The 23,050-nt window shown below is 41.9% G+C and overlaps 1 protein-coding gene across 11 annotated transcripts in view; it reads left to right on the plus strand.

The window, feature by feature from the left end:
- Positions 1-23,050, plus strand: part of RAPGEF6 (Rap guanine nucleotide exchange factor 6) — a 119,413-nt gene that overhangs the window by 43,381 nt on the left and 52,982 nt on the right. The window lies entirely within an intron of this gene.

Raw genomic sequence — 23,050 nt, forward strand, 5'->3', positions numbered from 1 at the left:
ATGTTTACTTGTTTAAAAATAGTGTAGTGGTTGTTCAAGCATCAAAAAGGGTAGCAACTCGTCTGCTACTCTTAAATAGCAGCAGAGACTATGAACTCTGCATTGTGTAAAGGCACGTACCTCTGTGGTTTCAGGGCTGCAAAGCATATGTGAAGGTTTTTCCTCCACCATTATTTTTCAAACTTCCTGCTTGGTAACAGGATATATGTGATCTAGACAAATAATTTAATTGAAAAGAATTGTTCTGGATAATTTGATCTGCTTTGAAAATCAAAGGTTAAAACCGGTACTAATGTTGAAGTGCAAGCCTGGAATAGTATTCATGCTCAGGAGAGAAAATAACAAATTCTCCCCCTTTTCCCCATCTTCCTTTTCATCTCCCCAAAAGAGATATATTCTCATTTGATAGGCTTCAAAATCTCTGATGTGTGCCACCAGATGTGAGCTTATAACTTAAATAAACTGATGTTTTTGTCTGCGTGTTGGTAGCAGTTGGGTCACAGGTGGTGATTTTAGGCCCTGCACAGCATTACTGTGTCTGTGACAGTACGAGAATATGCTGCTTGAAGTTTAACATCCTCTGCCATCTCATTTCTAGAACTGTCACATATGTTGGATTTTATCATTAGTAAGACATTAAATTAGTTATTGAAGAAATAAGATGTTGGACTCTCACACTCGAGGCGGGTGTGCATAAAGCTTTATTAGGAATTAAATTCCCATCTGTGTGTGACAATCTATCCCTGTCTCGTTGGTGTTTGTGGCAGTGAATAAGCACACAGATAATAATTCTCAGGTTTCATTGCTAAGAGGAGGAGAATCCCAGGAACAGCTGATGCTGGTGCTACCTATGCAGCTTGCCTGGAGGGATGCGTGAGAAGGGACTTGGCATCTCTGTTGTGAGAAAGACCAAGTTTCACGGCTTCTTGGGTGATTTCAGGGACTGTCACTTACTGCTGCAAGGAGCCAGTGTGGTATGCTCACAGGACTGGCTAGTCAACAAATGATGTCCTCATTAAGATTTTCCTTCAAGTTAGTTTAATTTTCTTTGTGTTGATTTATTTCATTGTTACCAACAATGCAGAGCACCTGTGCCTGTAGTTGCTTGTTGCAAACCTGGTGGCTTCCTCAGATTTATGAATATATATATATATATTTATGTACGAACACACACACACATATATGGATATAGAGATATATATACACATATACACGAGATGTTTGATGGAAAATGGTATAAACTTCTTAAATCAACAGCACATTTCTAAATCTGCTTTTATGTCTGTTAATTAGGACTATATAAGAAGAGTCTTGTAACACTAAGTGTTTTCCTGGATGAGTGAGTGCCAAATGGCAAGGACTAAACGACCACCTCTCTGCTACCCAATCTCCAAGATTTTGGGTTTTCAGCAGTCTGAATTGAAATGCCAGTCCTTGCTTTGTAAACTGTAAGCTTCTAATTAGAAAGTGTCATACTTAGGTTACTTAAGGTAGCAAAAACTAATTTGTAACTCAGATGACTAAGGAATCAAAACACAGTAACAAGCTGCCTGTGTGACAAGTAAGGGAAAGTTTGGTGCCTTTGTTTTTCCATATTCCATTATAAACTAATAAAATAGTAAATTTATTTTAGGTATAGTTAGTTCCATGCCTATGGAACTGACTGTGAATGTGCTCATACATTGGTTCCCAGTGATCTTGAAAAACAGATTTCATGGAAGGGTGGGATCATAGAATGGTTTGAGCTGGAAGGGATCTTTAAAGATCATCTAGTTCCAAGCCTCTGCTATAGGCAGGGGATCAGGACAAGGAGGAGGGTAAGTCAAACTTCCATTTTACAGGAGCTTACAATAAGTTTTCTGCCAGAGTGGGAAAAGTGTTTGCAAACTGTCCAGCAGATCTCCTGTCTGGCATAATGCTAATGAATGAGCACAGAGTTGTATTTCACTCTCCAGCCTGTTGCTGAGTGCTCTGTGACAGGTGCTGAATGCAGCCTCATGGAGCTTTTGTGAGTCCTGTGTGCTTGGGGAGGGCCTGGAGCTTTCCAGCCTCCACATGGACTCCAGTCCATCTCCCGTGGTTGATGATGGAATACTCACTATGACACCATTTAAGTTTTCACATGCCTAATCCCTCATATACAAGTAGTTTTCTGCTTTCTAAGGAAAACTCAGATCCTTTTGGTGCTGAAATTCAGTATTTTTTTAACCCAGCTAGGAATATTTCCTTAAATATAAGGCATCTTGGGATAGCTTTTAAGGGGAATTATCTATGCAATATTCAGTAACTCCTTAGAATGTAAATCTCTGCACATTAAATATACTGTGATTATATTTATGATTAAGGTTAATCCGTGTTTTATAAACTTTACCTATTGGATTGTGACATGAGCTAATAACATCTACTTCTCCCATGGAGTACTTCTTGTTAGTGCTGCAACTTGTTCTGTAGAAATACCTGATTGGCCACAAAATCAAGATTTATATGCAGATACTTTGAATAACATTTTAAATGATTATCACTATCCTTGAAGCTCTTCTTTTCTCTTATGCATCTTAATTAAGTAAAGGAGTTCTTGTTCTTGATTTAACTGTATATCTTCAGGATAGTTCACATTCAAATTATTGTGGGTATCTTGTATTTCTTCTCTCCTTGCTTTCCCTCAAATGAACTAATGCTAAAAATGTATCAATGGTTGGTTTCTTTGGCGAAGGTGTTACGATTTAGATTCCTTTGCTACATTTTGTGGTTCATAGAACAGTGTTATTTCAGAAGAGCACTGGTTGTCTGCAGAATTAACTATTTGTAGTTGTTTGCTGTTGTTTTGTTGTGTTTTTTGGGTTTTTTTCCATCCGGGTAAATACAGTGAACGCATGCTGGCAGTGTTCTTTCTTCTCCCTCACAGTGGCAGGTTTATGTTTCTGTGTGTATCTTCACAGCGGTGTGTCCTTGCTGCTGCAGTCCCTGTGCAGGGGATGCCAGCGCTGCTCTGGTGGCTGGGTGAGCAGCCTGGGCTCTCCTCCACGTCCAGAGCACACCCAAGCCGTGCTGAGGTGGCACTGGGGGTTCTTCCCTTCTGCAGCACGGCAGGCCAGCCACATCCCAAGGACAGCTGTGTGTTTGGCACTTAGCAGTGTTTTTGTCAGGGTACACAGCAGCAGTGCTGCCTGTGAAGGGCTGGAGGAGGTGGCTCTGTCACAGCCACGGTGGCAGCCCGAGTGTGTGTGGCTGTCAGTCTGCCTGGGGCAGCTCTGAGCAGCCCCGTAATTACATCACATCTCTTCATCCCTGCGCATTTCTGGCCTCTTCCATTTTTATCACTTAGTAATTCTGCATCTTGCCTGTCACCCCCACAGTAACATCCTGACTGTGGGGGAGAAAGTGGGGCTGGACACATTCGGCAAAAGCTCTTGCTGAAAATGAATGGATTAGGAAGAAATGTGCCATTGGTGTTAATTATGCCAGCTCTTAGTTCAGATGTGATTTGTTAGCATGATTGCATATCTTGGTGGTGATAAGCATCCAGTCAGGAGCTGGGGTCACTGCAGCAGGGCAGCATCACAGTGGAGACGAGTGAGTCATTCCTATTCTTAGTCTGTCTCTCAACCCAATCAATAATGCAGCCATGTTTTATGATTACAAAAGAAGAAAGTAATAATACAACCATGTTTTTTACTTACAAAAGCAAGAAGTAATTGTGGTCATCTCTGTTAAACTATATCCCAAACTTCTGTGCTCATGCAGTAGGAGCTTGCAAAACTGCAGCCAGAATAACAGCAAGTAACTTTAATGATAATGCTTTAAAAAAAAAAATTATAGTTCTGGTGCTTTATAAAAATTAAATTGCTGTTTTGGTTTTGGATCAAGTAATAGGAAAGTAAACACTTCAATTCTTTATCTTCACAGTTAAAAAATAAAACCTGAGATAGTAAGTTTTGCATTTATATTTCTGGCAGTGTTCAATTCCAAACAGGGTTTTAACAATTCAGTGCAAATTTCCATGTGACTCAAACCTGTAAACTCAAATCTTCTTTTCATTTCAGTAAAATTTTTCTAATTCATATTTATGGTAATTTGAGGTTGTGGACTCCCCATCCCTGGAAGTGTTCATGACCAGGTTGGATGGGGCTTGGAGCAACCTGATGTAATGGAGGGGTTGGAACAAGATAATCCTTAAAATCCTTTCCAACCCAAACCGTCCTGTGATTCTATGCATTTATTACCCACATACATTTCTGACAAGTCCCTGTGATTTTTTTTTTCAAATGAAGAATATTTGTAGCTCTAAAAATAGTGATGTGTGATCTAATGCCTATTTCTGTGGAGTTGTGACAACATACTGATTTTTTTTCACCTGTTAGTTTATTGTAGAGCAGAATAAAGAAATTATTACCAAACTTTAGTAGTAATCCACTTCCTCAGAGATGCAATTTTTTAAAACTACTGTAAGAGGATGATGAGGTTTAAAGGATTTATTATAATACTGCATTTTATGGACAGTATCTTAATATTTGCATCAAGTAAAATTTGTCCTGGAGCCTTGTAGAAGCATTTATCTTCAGAAAAGTCTGTCACTGCAGACTGCTTGAGTGGCAAGTTTCTTGTTCTTTGATCATTTCTTAATGTAATCCTGTCAGAGGCTGGAGGTAGAATGGGGGAATCTCATAATTGGAGGGAATTAAGTCACATTTCAGTACACTGGATCAAACCCATTAGGTGCTTTACCATCGCCAATCCTTCTCTCCTTAAATGCTATAAAACACTGTGGGTCTTTTATAATCTACTTTTAACTACCAGGTAAATTCACTGAAATGGTACCTTTTATTGATATAAACCAAGTAAGACTGACTTAGAGCATGTCTCCAGCTGCCTTTTGTTAAGCCTGAACACAGCATTGCTGGCTTCAGTTTATTTGGAATATCAGTTAGTTTTGATGAGGCTGTGGCTGATCTTGTGAGTGGCTGAAGTGACTAGTTCTTGAGCTGGAGGATGGTTCTCTTTACAGCTTGTTGCTTTTTATTGTGTTTGTGTCTACTCTTTCTCTTTTTGACATTTAAAAAAAAAATGCTTGACAGAATTTTAACTTTATTAACTAATGACAGGCTGAGAGAGTTGGGGCTATTCAGCCTGGAGAAGAAAAGGCTCTGGGGAGATCATAGAGCACCTTCCACTGCCTAAAGGGGCTACAAGAGAGCTGGAGAGGAACTTTGGACAAGGGCTTGGAGTGACAGGAAAAGAGAGGATGGCTTCAGGCTGACAAGAAGAGTAGGTTTAGATTGGTAATAGGAAGAAATTCTTTACTATAAGGATGATAAGACCATAGCACAGGTTGCCCTGAGAGGTTTTGGCTGCCCCATCCCTGGAAGCATTCAAGGCCTTGTTGGATGGGGCTTGGAGCAATCTGGGATAATGGAAGGTGTCCCTGCTGATGGCAGTAGCTTGGGACTGGTTGTTTTCTAAGGTCCCTTCCAAGCCAAACCATTCTGTGAATCAAAAGAAAATTCAGGTCTTGCTGAAATCCGTGAGTCTTGCAGTGCACTTAGAGGATACAGAAACTAATGTTGTTGTTATCTCTCTGGAGATGTTATGTGATACAAAGAGATAATGCACGTTCCTTCTTCCTGCTGCTGTTTTTTAACAACATGAGGATTTTTTCTAGTCTCCATTTTAATTTTGCGTGGTCTAGGTGGGATCCCAGCTCTCAGGCATGTGCTTAGGTTGCAGAGCATGTGCCAGAGCCTCTGTTAGCCAGGCACCCTGTGCAGGACAGGACCTGGAAAAGCCCACGTATGCTGTCCCTGTTTGCAGCTCTTCTGAACTCCTACAATTTTATGTGTTTCTTGCTTCTGTGATCAAAAGGCGCAGCATCTGCAGCGTGTTCACTTCCTGTGTGGGCCCCTGTGGGTTTGGGTTGTCGTGGGCTGCACACAAAGGGCCCGTGGGTGTGGATCCGGCACAGTCTGGTGGAGGAGAGGAGATGTACGTGGATGGAGCCCCTGCTTTCTGAAAGGAAAATTACTGTTAGGCTGGGCTTTGGGGTGGGGGAAGAGGCTGTGAATCAGGCAGTGGTTAAGCAACTCTGTTAATGAATGGTGTAGAGGTGTCTGCTTCCCAGGCCAGGCATCTGGGGAGGGGTCTGCAGCGTGAGTCTGGATGAGGAGCAGCCGAGGGAGCTGGCAGGGCTCAGCCTGAAGGGAAGGAGGCTCAAAAGGGACCTTTTCATGCTGTACAAAGACATGATTGACAGGAGGCTGGAACCACATGAGGGTTGATCTGTTCTCTCAGGTAACAAGTGATGGGATGAGCAAAAACAGTGTCAGGTTGAGCCAGGGACTGTAAGTTGGATATTAGGAAAAATTTCATCATAGAAAGGGTTGTAAAGCATTGAAACAGGCTGCCCAGGGCAGTGGTAGAGTCACTGTCTCTGGAAATATAAAAACAATCTGTGGGTATGGCAGTGAGGGCATGCTTAATGGTGAACATGCTGGTGGTGCTGGATTGGTGGTTGAACTTCCTGATCTTGGAGGTCCTCTCCAGCCTTAATGATATTGTGATTTTATGATTCTACTGCTTCACTGGTGGAGCTGGAAACACCCTCTGGCAGGGTCCCACTGGCATCCAGCATGGGAACCTGTGCTCGGCATCTTGAACTCGCCCTGGTCTGCCGAGCTGTCCTCGGGCACTTCCTTCTGCTTTTGTAAGCAAGGGGAAAATTGCCAAATGCATGTTCTCTCATACTTTATTTTACATATTGATTTTGTCTGCTCATTTTGTCAGCACTGTTACTTTCAAGGGCTCCTTGAAAGTCTGCTGCTGGTTATGGTGGTCATTAGCAAAACAGCAATCCTCAAAGTGTGCTGTGCATTAAAAATCTTCCTAGAATTTCCATAGACTACTGGTGTTTCCCAGTCCAATTAATGAGCGCTTGCAGTTTCAAGTGAGTAATGACTTGAGCAGGCTGTTCAGAGAGTATGAAAATACTAAATGAAAACTGCCCTTTGGTTAAAATCTGTGTTTTTCAGATTATTTTTTTTAAACTAACAACGTAATGCAACATGTCAACCCCAATTTATCCCTAATGAAAGTGGTTGTTTTTCAGACCTTACATTCAACAGTTTCCCTAAAGGTTTTATGACAAACAGGTTATATGTAAACTGGGATTTACAGGAATCACTTCAGTTTGGAGGTGACATGTGCAGCTGTGTAACAGCAGTTAAGGGTGATGCACAAATGAAACTTCATCAGACTGAAACTCTAAAGGAGGGTTTATTTTAAGCAAGCACCTGTACTTACTGAAATCTGGCTGCTGCCAGTAGTTTGCAGCCTTTCTCGTAGCCGTGGGGCGAGCCTGTCGTGGGGGGTGATGCCACAGTGTTGGGATGTGGCATACTTGTGCTGCAGGACAGATGGACAGACACTGTCCTGCCCTGCCAGGCTGTGGCTGTGGTCCTGGAACAAGGTACTGAGTTGCTGTTAGGGAGAGCTGTACTCTGAGGTTGGTAATAGCTCCCATCTTCTCTGCTCTTCAAGGCCAGGCTGAACAGTCTTGGAGCAGCCTGTTCTAGTGGAAGGTGTCCCTGCCCATGGCAGGAGGGTTGGAATGAGATGAGCTTTAAGATCCCTCATAAACTATTCTATGATTCTTGCCTCAAAGACTTGTTTTTGCACCTTTCTCCATCTCGAGTGAGTTTATCAGTCAGCTGTACCTCTGCTCCCTCCCCAGGTGTTGGGGTGATGATGGGCTCCCTGACCCCAGGATCATCCCACAGCAAGTTTGTGTGTTGCCCTCCCCTTGCTCAGCCAAGCAGCAGAACACTTATTTGTGATAACTCAAGGAGAACTTGTGGATATTTTTACACTAATTTCCTGTTTGCAGTCCAAATACATCAGTCTTTTTACCTGGTGAGCACTTTCACCAGGAAGCCTGGAACAGTTTGGAAGCAGATCCAGTGCACAGCCTGTCCTTTGCAGGGAAACCATCCCACTCTGTTGACTGGGATCAGTCTGGAGAGATGCTCAAACCTTGACCTCATCTGGTGCTGACAGCATTGTGGGAGGGATGTACTCTTGTGGCAGAAAAACCTTTCAAAACTTCTAAATTTGCAAATTATTTTGCAAATTGCCACCACAAGAACTAAAAATTCAGTCACTACTCTGCTCTCCACACAATAACCAGTTATCTGTTTCTCCATTTACCACACAGACAAATTTACACTGTGGTAGAAATTAACTCAGTTTCTTGGAAAATGCCTGAGAAAATATTTTATGTAGCATGTTCAGAGAGTTAATCTCTGTTTTGATGGACCCTAAGGGTTTGGGTGGCAGTTTCAAAGTCATTAATTCTTTATAACCAACCTCTTATGCAAACTTGATGGAGAATGATGTGTGAGGGTTGCACCCACTGCTCATAAATGCATTGTGTCACTCAGGGATTGATGGTAAAAGATATTCTGCACCAGAAAGATGTTTTGTTCATTTTGGAGACTTAAAAATCTTTTGTGTATGAGTTGCAATTCTTAATCTGATCCTTGTTTTTAGCATCGTTTCAGTCTCTTGAAATGACATATTGGGTGGCTCCTTGTAGGACTGTGACAGGGTAGTAGCCAGCAAGCTGGTCTCCCTGTGTGCAGGGAGATGGTAACATGCATGGATCTGTTTTTTGTTTCCTGTCTTCCATCTGGGCTGCTTGTGTCCAATATGCTCTACTCAAATGTAACAGCCTGGTTGTAGTCTCACTTGTAGCCAACTCAACCCTTCATTTAGGTTTAGGTTTCTCCTGCTTTAGGGAAAAGTAGTCGTTTGAAGGGTTATTTTGTATGTTAGCCTTGTAAGGTTGTACCTTGGAGTTGTTGGGTTGAATGTCACGTAGTGCTGAAGGATTTCTGTAAAGGGCTGTGATGGTTTTGTCTTCAACTTTGTGTTCAAGGTCAAGTGGATTTCTGATTTAGAATATGGAAATTCACATCAACTCAGTCATTTTCTTTGTAAACCTCATGGACCAGTTTAGAGATGGAGAATATCCTGAGCAATTTTCAGTAAAAATCGCCATCAGAAAATGTCAGTGCATCATTAAAACATTTGGATGCTGTTTTCCTTGGAAAAACTTGGCATGAAAACCACTGCCTGTATGAGAGAAGAGCTAGATAAGTATCTGATTTTGGCATAGAACTGATTACTATCTAATGACATTTAACAGCATTTTTGTTTTATATTTGATATGTGATATCTTTCTTAATAGTGATATATATGACAGATAAAATACTATACTAAATGGGACCATCATTGTATCTTAATTTGTCATTGTTCCTTACCTTTTTCTTGCAAGTCAGACTTGGTTTTGTCACTGAGTATGAATGCGTTTTGTTCTTACGTGATGAAGTTTCTAGTTAGAGGTAAAGTAGCCACAATATTTGTATTGTCTTTATGATTTTGATTTTGTTTCCTTTAGAGTTTGGTTAGCTGTTGTGGTTTGTCAACTGGGAGTACAGGTATGGCATCTGGCTCACCCCTTGCTTTATCTGACAGTTTCTCAGGTTGGGTGAGAATAGCTGGGGTTTTCCTGCTGTTTTGCCCTCAGTGGAGGGAAGACCCCAAATGACTCTGGGAAAAGCTTTCTCTGAGCATACTCAGCTTTGCATTTTTAAAGCTGATAAAGGCTGGATTTTACCAGAAAATGAGAAAGTTTAGAAATCACTGTGCTGTGATCTGAAGACAGCAGTCTTGCAGAGAAGCCTTGCAGAGCTGCTGTAGGGTGTGTGCTGTGTTTCCCCAGCATGGCTGGTCTGGGGATGCAGATCCCAGGATGTGCAGACCCTGGGTGCGTGGTACCCTCTCCCTTATTCCCTGCTCACTGTGTTACAGAACACAGATAGTGCTGAGCCTGGCTGGACCCAGCCTAGGTCTGGGGCTGTTTGTATGAAGTTATGGCTGAGCACAGGCAGGTCTACCAGGGTGGGATTCTCTCCACACAGAGTCCTTCACTCTTCACACTGGCTGCACTGACCACTAATATATGAGAGTGGGCTGTTCAAAATTACCCTTGCTTAGGAGAGAAATTTTGGTAGGAGGAGTCAAATCCCTCCTCTCTTCCCACGTGCAGGCTTCCATTTTGGTGTTAATCCTCAAGCAAAACAACAAATACTGAAAGTGGCATTTTCATGATTTATTTTAGCCTTATCTGGGGATTTAATGCATTATTCTCAAGGTCGTTTAGTCAGAAGCGTTTTTCTTGTGAGAGGTGTTAGTACCATATGTTCTAAATAGCCTTAGTCTACTTGGTTTAACCTGAGATGCTGTTTTGAATAACTGAGGGAAGAAAAAGTGCTAATTTATATGGGGTTTTATATCAACTTCTGTGGAATGAGAAAAATATGTATACACATTTAAGGGCTTTGCAAATGGGAGACTCCACCTGGATTCCCAGGTCACTGTCAGCTGAAGAAAACACAGCCAGGTCCATGTTAAGTTTGGGGAGTGATATCAGATTTGAGACTAGATTGAGGTTATGTTTAATGAGCAAAATCCTAAACATGTTTAGAAAATCTTGCTGTGGGATATTAGCTATTTTGTCCTTTCTGTGTCTCTGAGTGGATTCAGTCCTTCAGACTGATCTTCTTGGGGGTCAGTATCCACACCTTTCCATCACCAGGGATTTTTGTGTTGCAGACCTCCCCAGACTTCCCCACTCCTTGCTGAAATGAGATGTCAGAAAGGAAGGGAGGAGTGTGGTATGAATCAACTATATTGGTGTGAGTCCGTAGCACAGGGGGCTTCCCCCTTCCCCACCACTGCCGTCATCCCTGTTTGTGATGCGGATCATGCTCTGCCCAGCTCTGCAGAGCGTGTGCGCGAGACAGAGCTGCAGGAGAGAGCTGTAATTTATAAACATATTATAAACCATATAAATCGGAATTGTTGCAAATAGAAGATGACCTTTCCCTGCTTAATGCGGTGGCTGAAAAAAGAGTCGGGGTAGTGTGAAAGCAGTGGAGAAATTCAATCCATGGTGCCTTTTCATTGTTCCTCCTGTGTTGCTGGTGCTATATTTAGAAGCTTACATCACTTAAGGGATGATGACAGTCTCTGCCCTCCCCCTCCCGCTCTCTCCCTGCTCTCCCTCGCTCCTTCCCTTAGGATGGATCATGTTTTCATACTACTTATGAGTCCTACAGGTCTTTGGGTAGGATTTTTCTACAGCCTTTTAGTAAGTGCTGCCGTGGAAGGCGACAAGGGTGCGATGGCACCACGGAATGTCGCCCTGAAGGGGAACAGGAGCCTGTGGTGCTGCTTCCCCTGCCTCCCCTTCCTAAAAGAGTCAGGAACAGGGTGGAGGTTGTATGTTTTTTCCTTTTTTTCCTGAGAAGCCCTGATGAAGGGCTGACCTTGCCACGACAATACAATTAGTTGTTTTTGGTATTTAAGCTCAGAGGTGGGGAGAACCTCTGAGCAGCATGGCAGTGACACTGAATCCAGTGAGCTGTGCCAGCAGGCAGGGTCTGCAGCAGCCTCTGCCTTCTGCACCCCTCGCTCCCCATTGCCTGTCTGTCCACAAAGATGTAAATCACTCAAATCTATGGAAATAACCTCTTGATGCAGGTGCCCTTAACGCTAAAATATTCCTGCATTATGCTGCTATGTTTGGCAATTTCCACTCAGAAAACTCTATTAATTTTAGCCTGAAACCTTATTGCCCGAGTGTGTGCAATGACAGATCGCCCTGTGAGCAGCGGCTGCCTTCCCCAGCCCCCCCGGGCTCGCAGTCAGGATGTGACTGAGCTGCTGTGCTGGAAATGGGGGGCAGGTGAAGGTGCCTGCCCGTGTCTGAGCACTGCGGGGACAGCGTGGCAGGGACAGCGTGGCAGGGACAGCGTGGCAGGGACAGCGTGGCAGCTCTCAGGACAAAAGGACAGAATCCTGCAGCCCAGCTCGCAGCCCCAGGCCCCTCGGCCGGCAGCTCCTGCCTCATCAGCCGGGGCCTTGGTGGCTTTGAGGCTGTCACTGTCCTCCCCGCTGGAATTGCACAATGGGCTTTTCTGCCTCTGATTGATCAGGAAAAAGTCCTGCTGCTTGCGGGGTACCCTCTGCCAGCAGCTGCCACTGCTTCCAGCCTGTGCAGGGCTTGCATTTGTGGTGTCCTTAAATAAGGGAAGACTCTAATCCTGCCGAACTGAATGTGCATTTAAATTATGAAAGGCTTTACTATCCTTTTAAAAACATCCCGTTTTTCAGTGACTTGCTCTTGTAGACAATTAGAACGTGCAGATTTGGTTAACAGTCTGGAGGATTCAGGTAGTATTATGGGAGGATAAAGACAATGATGCAGAGAAATCTATGGAGTAGTATTTCAGCATGGAAATAAATAAGTGTTAAGGAACAAAGACTCCCTTTAATACAGAGATTGTATACTGTTTTATCCTAATGATCTTCTTAAAACTTGAATTCTGGCTTAAAATGTGACTGTTGATTTTCTGTTTGTGATTCTGCTCAATGCTGCAGCTCTTGTCAAATATTGCAGTTGTGATCACCACCAAGCCTTTGTATCAGATTTTTCTTTCATCTCAGAGTTGCTCTAGTTTTGAGATTCGTCATTAAACGGATGATTTATAAAAAACTTACAGCCCTGTGCTGCAGGGAGCTGGCGCTGCAGAGAGAGGCATGCGTTAAAATAAATAAATGGGAGCAGAAAGGAGTGGGGGGATGCCCCAAAAGCCAGGGTGTGGAAGTAGGTCAGGTTTTCCCCCCACGCGGGGCTGGGCGGGCAGGGCTGCGCAGCGTGGGCTGCAGCCCCCCGGGACCCCCGCTGCCGCCGCGCTCATTGGCGGCGCGGCCACAGGGATGATGTCATCTGCACTTGAAGGGAAAACTAGGAGGAAATACAATTTCGTTCCCATTATTGAGCTGGTGTTTACAGTAGTTGTAAAATATGGCATCCGCACCGAAATGTGTGCTGGATCGGGTTTGCTGCACAATGCAGCAGGATGAATCTGGGAGGTGGAGATCTGCCCAGAGAGCTATCGGGGCAGGCAGGCAGGGAGAGGGCTCTTTCAGCTGCATGGGTTCTTTTCTCCTTGATACAAATCGTGATTATGCTAACCATAATGCAGGTAATACCACATGGAAGTATTTGGGTGTTCAGCGCTGCTGAGGATTTATCACGGTAGCATTACAGACATTTAAGATGCTTCTAAATACAGTTTGATGAATTATTAGAAAAGAGGCAATACAGTTGTGTGTAAGATGAAGCTCACATATCCAGCCTATTGTTTAGTATTGAAAAAGCAGTAAAAGAAACATCTATTTGTGTAGCTGTGTAGTGCTTTGTAAAAATCTAAAGTAGTTAAAATGCTTTCAGCTTTTAAAAATCAAATAGACTTTGTGTTTGCAAATTTTGCAAGTGCAGGATTGAAGTTCAGATTGTCCTTGATGTTTAAATACAAGTTAAACCTGGTAATATTTATGGAGCCTGATTGCATTTATTATTTTTGTTGTTTGATAAGAGATTGAGTAAATTCAGACATTTTCCTTTTAGGATCATTTTGGAAGGCACCAGGGGAAGGTCTTTCTTTGTTAAGGTGCAGCTCCCATCCTAAGTGTTGGACTTGGTTGGTCCTTGTATATCTCTTTCAACTCCAGATATTCCATGTTTCTGTGATAATTTGGGTTTTATACCAGGAAGAATTCAGCTCCTGGATGATTGCTGAGGAGCTATTGATGTGAGATGGAGAGTGGTGCCCTTTTGGTACAACTTGGCTTCAAAAATGTGAGAATCTCCTTCCACATGTCCCTTGGCACAGAAGATGAAAAAGAGCTTTCTGTGGATTGCTCAAACTGCCTGATTGAATATTCAAAAATAAGCAAGCAAACAAGACAAAAAAGGAGTTTGTGGTCATCACTACCAGCAGCCCCCCCTTGGCAGGCACCATTTGAGCACAGGAGGTACAGCCATCATGGGGTAGTTTTGATTTGGAGAACTACCCTCAAGTCTGATGTGGCAATAAAAATTCTTTCCAAAAAGAGGAAAACGGTAACAGTGAGTGCCCCCCTTTGCAGGTGAAGTAAATTATCCAGAGACCAAAATAATGGCTTTAACAGAGCCAGCACCCTGTGTCCCCTTGGCTGTCTCCTCCCTCCTTTCCTCCCCTGCGCAGCAGCAGAAGTCATTTGCCTTCTAGGAACCGAAAGCATCACGGCAGACCCGGCTCAAAGGTGTGGGATCTCAGAGATCCCTCCTTGGATCATCTCTCCAGTCTGCTGGGCTGCCATCCAAGACCCTAAGCTCCTTTCAAATATATCAGTTTTTAGTTGCAAAAAGAGATTATAGAACTAAATTGACTATTGCAGAATCAAGGCAGATTGGGTTGGAAATAGAATTTGTCTTGACTGAGCAGGGAAAAAAACCCCACCCCCTAAAACTTTGAAAAAGTATTTCAAAACCATTAAAATTATGAGGATTATAAACCTCACTTTTTAATAAGAAATTTACTTCTCATTCTGGATAAAATCTCTTTATTGTGTAGTATGAGATGAAAGTGTTGAGTCTCTGGTGTGACACACATATAAAAGCAAAATTTTTTTTATTGTGAGCTGACGATGCATGTATCTGTGCATGTGAATGACTGCAGATATTTATTTTACTTATTTCTAAATCAGAATGCAGAGATGAAAAATAATCCACCCAAATGATGCTGAAAGTGTTAGTAGATATATGTGATTCATTTTAAAAAATTATTTAGAGAAAGGAAAAGAATCAGTTACAGCCCATCCCTGAATAGATTTAAAATGATATAAAAGCTGGTGTGGAGCAGGGTGTTTGCTGAGCAGTTGTACTGATATGTGTGTTTATATTAGGTCAATAAAGATGCTCTGTTGGCTGCATCTGCAGATCCAGTAGCCAATTGATCTAATGCAGTTTCTAAAGGCTTTCTATACAGGTGATGTCATCCTTTTAGCTCTGTTCCCCTCCCACTCTCTTTCCTCCTTATTAGATATTTCATCTTGCTGCGGAGCATCCAATCGATGGGAGCTTCTCCTGAGGGAGCTGCTGAGAAGCAGGCAAAGATAGTAGGAATTAGGACTCCAGCAGTCAGCCTTGCTGTAGCTATGGATGTCCTATTTTGTTTGGCATTGCAGAAATGTTTTAATTGGAAAAGCTAGGCGTGGATTAGTCGTGCTATCTGACTGATGCATTAGAATACTAAGCGACACTGCAGAGTTGTAAACGGCATTAAAAAAAAAGAAGGAGGGGGGGGCAAAAGAGGAAAAGGGTTTGTATTGCAGAGGCTTTTAATACATTCCACAGTGCAAACCTGTTAGAGCATATATCCTGGAGCTACAGTCTGGATGCGAATTCAATTTCTGCAGTTATGATGGACATGAGTATAAAGAAGAAACTTTAATATCCCAGGGTGTGGGATTCCTGGATCACCTAAGATGCTGAAGAACCTTTGCAAAATTTCATCTGCAATATTAGTATGAAGTTTCTGAAAAGTGGACCCGAAGATAAGCCACTTGTAAATGCATTTTAGAAGAGAAAAAGAAATTTGAAGAATTCATACCTCGCTTTTTAATGTATTGTTGCTTTAACCTGCAGTTCTAATCCGTTTCTGAATAATTCAATTTAAGCAGCACTTTATGGGTGCCTCTTGCCTGGAGGAACGTATGGGTATTTGTATATGAGAAGCTAGGAAACATTTTGATTTGAATTTATGTGCTTGTTAAAACTGGAACATTTTTATAGGAATTGCTGCTGCTACTGCTAACTCCCTGCAATACTGAAAACTCCTCAGTCTAGTGGAAGCTGTAATCGAATTCAGTGTGAAATCCAAGCCTGAGAAGTTGCATATATGTACATTGCTGCTTTATGATTTTTAAAGAGAAAGCAGAAGGGATTTTTCTCATTTTTTCCCCCTGTGGCTTTTATTTGAGAAAGGAAACTTTTTTTCTCAGCCTCAGAAATGGCTTTTCTTGTTCGATGTTACGCCAACTGCCTACAGCCCTGGGCCTCCAAAGTAAGTAAGATTTTGTCTGTGCTGCATTTGTGTGACATGTATTGACAGCCCTGGTGCTAGCTGTATGTTCCTTCTCACCCCAGCAGCATGCTGGGCTGGAGGTACTGGAATCCTGGCTGGGCATGAACTGTTCCTGTAGAATCATTTCTAAACAGGAAGGGGGGAGCTAGAAATCATGGAATTGTTTTATATACCAACAGCTTAAAAATTACCAGCAAGTATAAAAAAAAAATGCCATTTGCTTATGAAATGTGTTAAGCTTGTTTCTTAGCCTGTAAATATGAAGTGTATATGAAGCCTATAAATATTATTGAAGTGTAACATTTTTATAACTGCTGGCATATCTTGCTAATTTGAAAATACTGATATCTAAACCCACTGATGTTTTAATTTTCAAGCTGTGTAGAGCTGTACTGCTTGTTTCCTTTGTGCAGCAGCATGGAATTGGTTAATTATTTAGCTGAACTATGTAATTACAATGTGCTTTAAAGGACACAAATTATTTTTTGTGTCTGAGAATGCAGTATTTCTGTGAAACTGGGGAGGGAAGGGTGTTTCTTTTAAATGGCATAATGAAAGCTAGAATGTTCGAGCAAACCTACCTTTGAGATAAAAGCCTTTAAAGAAATTAAAAATACAATATTTATGAGATTCTTACTGTTTGGTGTGCTCAGTCAGAAAATTAGCTGAGTTTCTGGTATTTTATTAAGGCTACTACCAAGAAGTAGTCGCCTAAGACACAGGAATCGCCTTATGAATCTGAGGCCAGGCATATATTCATTATTATTTCTTTATTATAATTTTGTATTTACTGGATAGAAAAAGGATTGTGCAACTTTCTGGCATTTGGATGCAGTGGGCAAAAGCCTTGTGCTCATGGCAGTGTGGGATCCAGCATTGACTTTGGAGCAGGAGATCACTCTTGACTTTGGTCCCAAAAAGTTTAATCTCAGTGACACGATGGTGTGTAAAGGCACAGGAGAAGCCAGCTGGGTACGTGGACTGCCTGTCTGGGCTGATTTTCCCTGTTTGGTTTTTATGTCTGGTGCAATGTAAAGGGAAGCTCGTGGTGTATGGGGGCGAAAGCTCTGGGCTGTGGGGTTTCCCCATGTGGATGCCAAAACCAGTGTGGCAGTGTATGGGTGGATGTGTGGCTGGATTTTGGCTGTTCTGTGTGCCCAGTCCACCCCAGCACCAGGTGAAGTGGAGCTGCAGGTACCTGTGGACTTGGAGGGTGGCTGGGCACTGAGTGCTCACACAGGAATTGTGGCTCCTCACCTTGGAGTTCCTGCTGGCAAATCCTGCTCTGTCTGTATTATCATCCATGCCCCAGTGTACATGTAGACTCCTTCTTCCCTTCCTACTCTGCAGACATTAATTATGAAAGGCTGAGTTTACTTAAGCTTGACTTACCTGCACTGTCCTTATTAAGACAGTTTGAACGTCGTAATACTGCTTAAAAACTGGGAATGCCTTAGTCACCCTGGTGCTTCAGCTGGAATTGCGCTCTCCACAGAGTTTGGGCTGAAGTGATAAACCACAAAAAAGCCTGTGCTCAAATAAGGGCTTCATAAGGGTAAAATAATAATATTAAAAAAAGTTTTTTGACCCCTGTGTCAGCTCTGTGGACAATATCCAGTGGGTTTCTCCTCTGCCAGCCAAGCCATTTATTCACTAAGTTACTACTGATAAATGAAATGATATAAAGTGTTAGGAAGGGGAAAGTTTGTTTTTTCTTTTTTTTTTTTTTTTTTTAATGGCTTATGAGAACCCATTTACTGGTTTTGCATTCCAGTCCATAGTTAACAGTTCTTTACCTTTAAAGCTACAAAAGATAAAGCACTATTATTCCTTTCTGAAAAATCCACAAGCCCCCCAAGACTCATACAACCCCCCAAACTTTTGAAGGGATCTGTTAATGTTGTTTGGTAACACTGAGAAGTGTGCATAGGATTAAGCAAACTGATGATCTGAATCAGATCTGAGTTTGTTCCATTTTGGTTTTAGCTGAGCTTTGTACTAAAAATCTGTTTCTGTGACAAGTGTTTTATAATAGTACATAATACAGCAAAATAAGTCATGTCAGAATTTTAAATATGTAAGTTTATGACTTGAAAATGTCAAGTGTTTTGTGATACTGTTTTGAAACTAGAACTTAGATTTATGTAGATCTGTGCCAGAATTGTTTTAATCTGGTATAGGACAGTAGTCTGAAAATGGGCTGTTGACTCAGTTGTAATTACAGCTGTTCTGGATGTGACAGTGATGATCCATGGATTGAATCAGAGCAAGATGAAGTCATATTTGTAATGACTAATCATAAGGAAAGGCTTTTGTGAAGGTAGAACACTTGTGAAGGTTAACCTTAGCCTGGGGAGGTTAATTGGTGTGGCTGTGGAGGAACAGAAGCTGGCTTTAGGAGCACCTGGAGGACATTCTCCAGTCCAGGGTGTCTCTGAGTACTGGTGTCCACACCAGTTTCCATAGCACACACTGGTTGGTGCTCACCCTCATTCCCCAGAGACTCCATGGCTTTTGGGTTCTGAAAGGTGCAGAGTAGACTTGTGTAAAGCAATCAATGCATTCTATTTCCCTGCATTGAGAGCTGTAAAAGGACAAAGAACAGAGGCAGGGGACAGTGAACGTGTTTCTGCAGTGCCCTTACATCCAGGTTCTTGTGGAGGTCTACACATTTCTCAGGGCTCTGCTGAGAGCTGGAAACGTGTCCAGGGGAGATCACCCTCTCCTTGGCAGGCAGAGGTGGTGGCTGTTCTCTGTTAGTTGCATCTGGAGGAACCAGTGGAGGGGCAGAACTGCACATTGTAAGGGATGGTCTCTACCCTGGGGACCGTGCTCCCTCTGGAATGATACACTGTGGAAGATGAGTTAAATAGATGCAGGCATTCGTAAGGGAACGTGGTGAGGATGATAAGCAGTGAGGAGTGTGGTGCACAGTGATCAAAGCCGTGCCAGCTGTCAAGCCACTGTGGCTCTGGAAGAGGACGAGGGAAGATAGAGGACTTTGCATTGTGCTTGTGAAGATCTGCTTTCACAGGCTGGTTGTGTTGGCAAGGACAAGAGACATTCAACTTCCATTAAACAAAACTCCTGTGATGCCAGTGCAGTATATTAAAGCAAAAAAAAAAAAAATTCACAAGTATCTCAGCAAGATTTTGGTTGTCATTGTAATTCTGATCATAACTTTCTCTGTTCAGCTGTCTGTGATGCACTTTGTGTATTGGACTCCTGACTGCAACTGTGCTACGAAGTCATTATGAAGGAGAGCTCTAAACTTATTGATTTAGATGCAGAGGGTTTTTCTTGGAGGGTTCTTCTATAACAGAAATTTTGTGCACTTCTTGAGAATTTTCCAAGCCTGGAATGTACCCACAGTTACTGTGTTTGTGAAGCATGAGGGTTTGATGGGGGAGTATGGAGTGATTGGATAATGTTTCTATAGAGGATATTTAAAAGGGATGTTTTTTGAGATAATGTATTTTTTATAGAAAATAAGAGGTTTTGAATTAACATTTAAGCTTTTAATTTTTTTTTCCTGAAGCAAAATAGTTTAATTCAAGATCCCAGGTGCATGTGACACTTACCTTATGGCAGTAGACAGTAATTTATTTTCTCTAGGCTTCTGTGCTCTCCTCTTTCTGCTGTTCAGATAAAATCTAATAATGTGAAGTATAATAATGATACATTTGCTATCTAAAAGTTTGTGTTTGGGTTAGAGCAGAAGACTTGGAGTCATTTTTCAGTCCCGTTCCTATTTCTGGTATCTTCTCAGAGGGATGTGATACAGTTTTTGGTTATTCATAACTAAAATCAGTGTAACCTCATCTTCTGATTCCAAAGGGCAATCAGTTGATCTCCAGGACCTTGAGTCAAAACCTTCATGCAATTAAAGATTTAATTTCAGTTCCTTAGAAGAAAAACAGAGCTTTGATAGTGTGTCCCTGATTTGATTCGATGTCATCCTTATCTTTGTTATTGTGCTTACATGGAAAGTAGCTCTGATAGTATGAATTTTAAATGCTTTCAGAGCAAATAGAGTAACTGATCGTTTGCTTTATTTTTTCAGTCAGTTTTGATAAGGTCTTTCTCTTCCCCTTGGTTCTGTCTCTCCCACCAGTCTGTCTGTGCCTGTAGCTTCCAGCCCAGCTTTCAGCAGAGCTGGGCCCTGTCATCCCTTGGTGTGATTGCTCTCTGAGCTCCTCTCCTGGCTCCTCATGGCTTTCTTCCCTCCTGGGAACTTCCCAGTGCATGCTTTAGCCCTCTTTGGAATTTGTGGAGGTTTCAGCCAGCTCCTCAGAATATTCATGGTGTCTCCTACCCTGTATTTTCTGATCCCTTTCCCCTTCATCCACTGCTCAGAAGGGTTGCTTTGATTGTCTATGTTTATTTGTAGGAGCACAGCCCCTTGGTTCCTCAGTACTGTGATCCCTGAGCACTTGGAGAGCAAGGGCTCAGATTGACAAATGACAATTTTTCTTACACTTAGATAAAAGTTTTAACTCTGTTTTCTGTAACCACTTGCAGGATACTTTCTGTAAAACTTCTTAAATGACTTTTTTGCTTGATAGATGAAGATAAAAATGGTTTAGTATGAGCTATGTGGCCATTTACTCCAGAAAAGTCGGATTTTCTTATACTCTGGTGTATAATAAGCTAAAGTTAAGTGCAAGTACACATTGTGCTACTTTTCAACAGAAAAAACCCTTTTCCTGAAGTATTGTTTTTTGGGAAATTGGCTCTTAATATGCAAATAAACACCTATCTGTTCATTAATTTCCTCCTAGACTTTGTTTCAAACCTGCTTTGTTAGAATTCTCCTTATGTCTACAGCCTAGGTCGGGACCACCCTATTTGGCTCCTCTCACTTCCATGAATGCATTTCTTGATGAATACAGAAAGAAAACATGGAAGATTGGTGCTGCTTTGGGTTTTTTGCATGTGCAGTGTCCGAGGGCCTCCTCACACAGGTCCTGGCTCAGAGGTAACCTTGGAGCCCTGCTCGGTGCATCCCCAGAGCTGATTGTCACCTGCACGTCCTTTCTGTGCTGTGTGGCTGTGGCAGCGTGACCATGTGTAAAGAGGGATTGTCATCCTGCTGTATTTTACCAATCCATGCATCTAGGAGTTGATAAATTATTTAGTGCATGAAGCTCGATGTAGATGTGGAATTTTATGTGCTCTGCAGGACTGGCTTGGGATGAGGGTCCCCAAATGTCAGGCTGCTGGTGGCTGCTGGAGTTCCTGGGCTCCTTGTAGAACTCAGAGCATCACTAGCCCCTGTCACACCTTGTTTTCTACTGTAATTATTTAGACAAGGCACTTCTTACTGTTGTATTAATTTTAGTGCTGAGAATAAAGAGTAAAATTTGAACTCTGGCACTGAAAATAAGTCTTTTTGAACATTCCTGTTCCAGACTGAAAATAACAAATTCACAAGCCTTGACATTTTTAAAAATGTTACTTTGTGAATGGACCAGAGAAGAGTTGATCTTAATAAAGTTACATTTTTTGCAGCCATCAATTATGCTTACTTGCTGGATATTCCCTTTATAATGGAGCTTCCATCAGTACTGGTACAGTTTTTATGGGTGAATTTTCAGACCCACTTCTTCTCCAAAGCTGAGATGTTTGCGTGTCAGACACTAAGCATTATCGTGAGTTAAGGCATAGTAGTAATCTATAATTTAGACATATGAAAACCAAATTAAAATTGCATTACATGTGTGGTTTAAGGCAACACCAGAATTTAGTTTGAAATTCTGTCCTCATGTCACCTTATTGTAACTAAGAAAACGTAATACTTCAGAGAGTTTTAATTTCTGTGGGCTATAGGAGCTGCAAAGACCAAAAAGCTCTTGGCTACCAGAGACATAGAACAGCCTCTAGGGATTATTAATTCTTCCAGATGGTTTTTTTTACCTTATTGTAAGCCTGGAGATATTTTAGTAAGGCTGCAGGAATAGTTTTTGAGGCACTGTAAGGCTGTCATGAATGATGTCAACTTGGTCCTTATTTCTTATTTCTATTTCATGTGTGTAGTACTGATAAAACAAGGAGTGGATACTGTAGATAGTGAATTGAAACATATTTTGAAATAAATATTGCTGTGAAGTTTGTTTAGTTGGATAGGCACTGACTTATTTTGCATCATGGTATTGAAGGGCAAAGGATTTTATCTGGACCTGTGGGGAAAAAGCTTGAGCCATCACTGGGCTTTAAAAACAACAAAAAACTCACCCCCAGACATGATCAGTGCTTTTTAAAAAGCTGAAGAAATCTGTCTTTGTGCCACTGGTGAACCATCAGTGGTCTTTAAGGAGGAAGTGTTTTTGTTTGCATTAAGTCTGAGGAGTGATGTCAGCATGGCTAATTCAGCTGGGCTCATCTTATCCTCTCTGTGGACACCTAAGTGGCCTCTCTTTGTATCTCAGAGAAGCAACTTTCTCTTTTCCCATTAACGCAGCTCTAAGTGTATTTTGAACTGGAGGAGAATTGTAGCTTGTATGGAAAAGGTTAATATAAAGCAGATTTAATTTATACAAATCCTTGTGGAAAAGGTTACTGAAAATTCTGTAGAATAACTTCAGAGAAGTCGTGGGTGTTAGTGGTTTCTTTCTTGTTGATCTACTGGCAGGATATATGAAAATATTAAAATAATTTACTGATGCCAAGAAAAAACATCCAAGATATTTGTTCCTTTTTCATTTCTTAGATGGGATGAATGGGATGGAGGAGAGCAAAAAGTGGGACATAGAAAGGATTGCAGGTAAGAGACTGCTGTCAGTGGGAGGGAGCAATGCTGCTCCTGTTTCAGTAGGTTGTAGAACTAAGGAAAAATAGAACAAATTACATAAATTAGTTATCTTGTGTAGATGAACAAGCTGATGATGGAAACACAAGCACGTAGTGAGACCATCAAAGCAACTTGCAAACAAGATGGTGGAATGTAGAATTTGCTGAAGAACTAGTTCAATATTAAAGGTATGAAAGGTGTTGAATCAAGGGTATCAAAGAGAAGATGGCAT

The sequence above is a fragment of the Prinia subflava genome, chromosome 16, assembly GCF_021018805.1.
Source record: "Prinia subflava isolate CZ2003 ecotype Zambia chromosome 16, Cam_Psub_1.2, whole genome shotgun sequence".
In the NCBI taxonomy this organism is placed as follows: domain Eukaryota; kingdom Metazoa; phylum Chordata; class Aves; order Passeriformes; family Cisticolidae; genus Prinia; species Prinia subflava.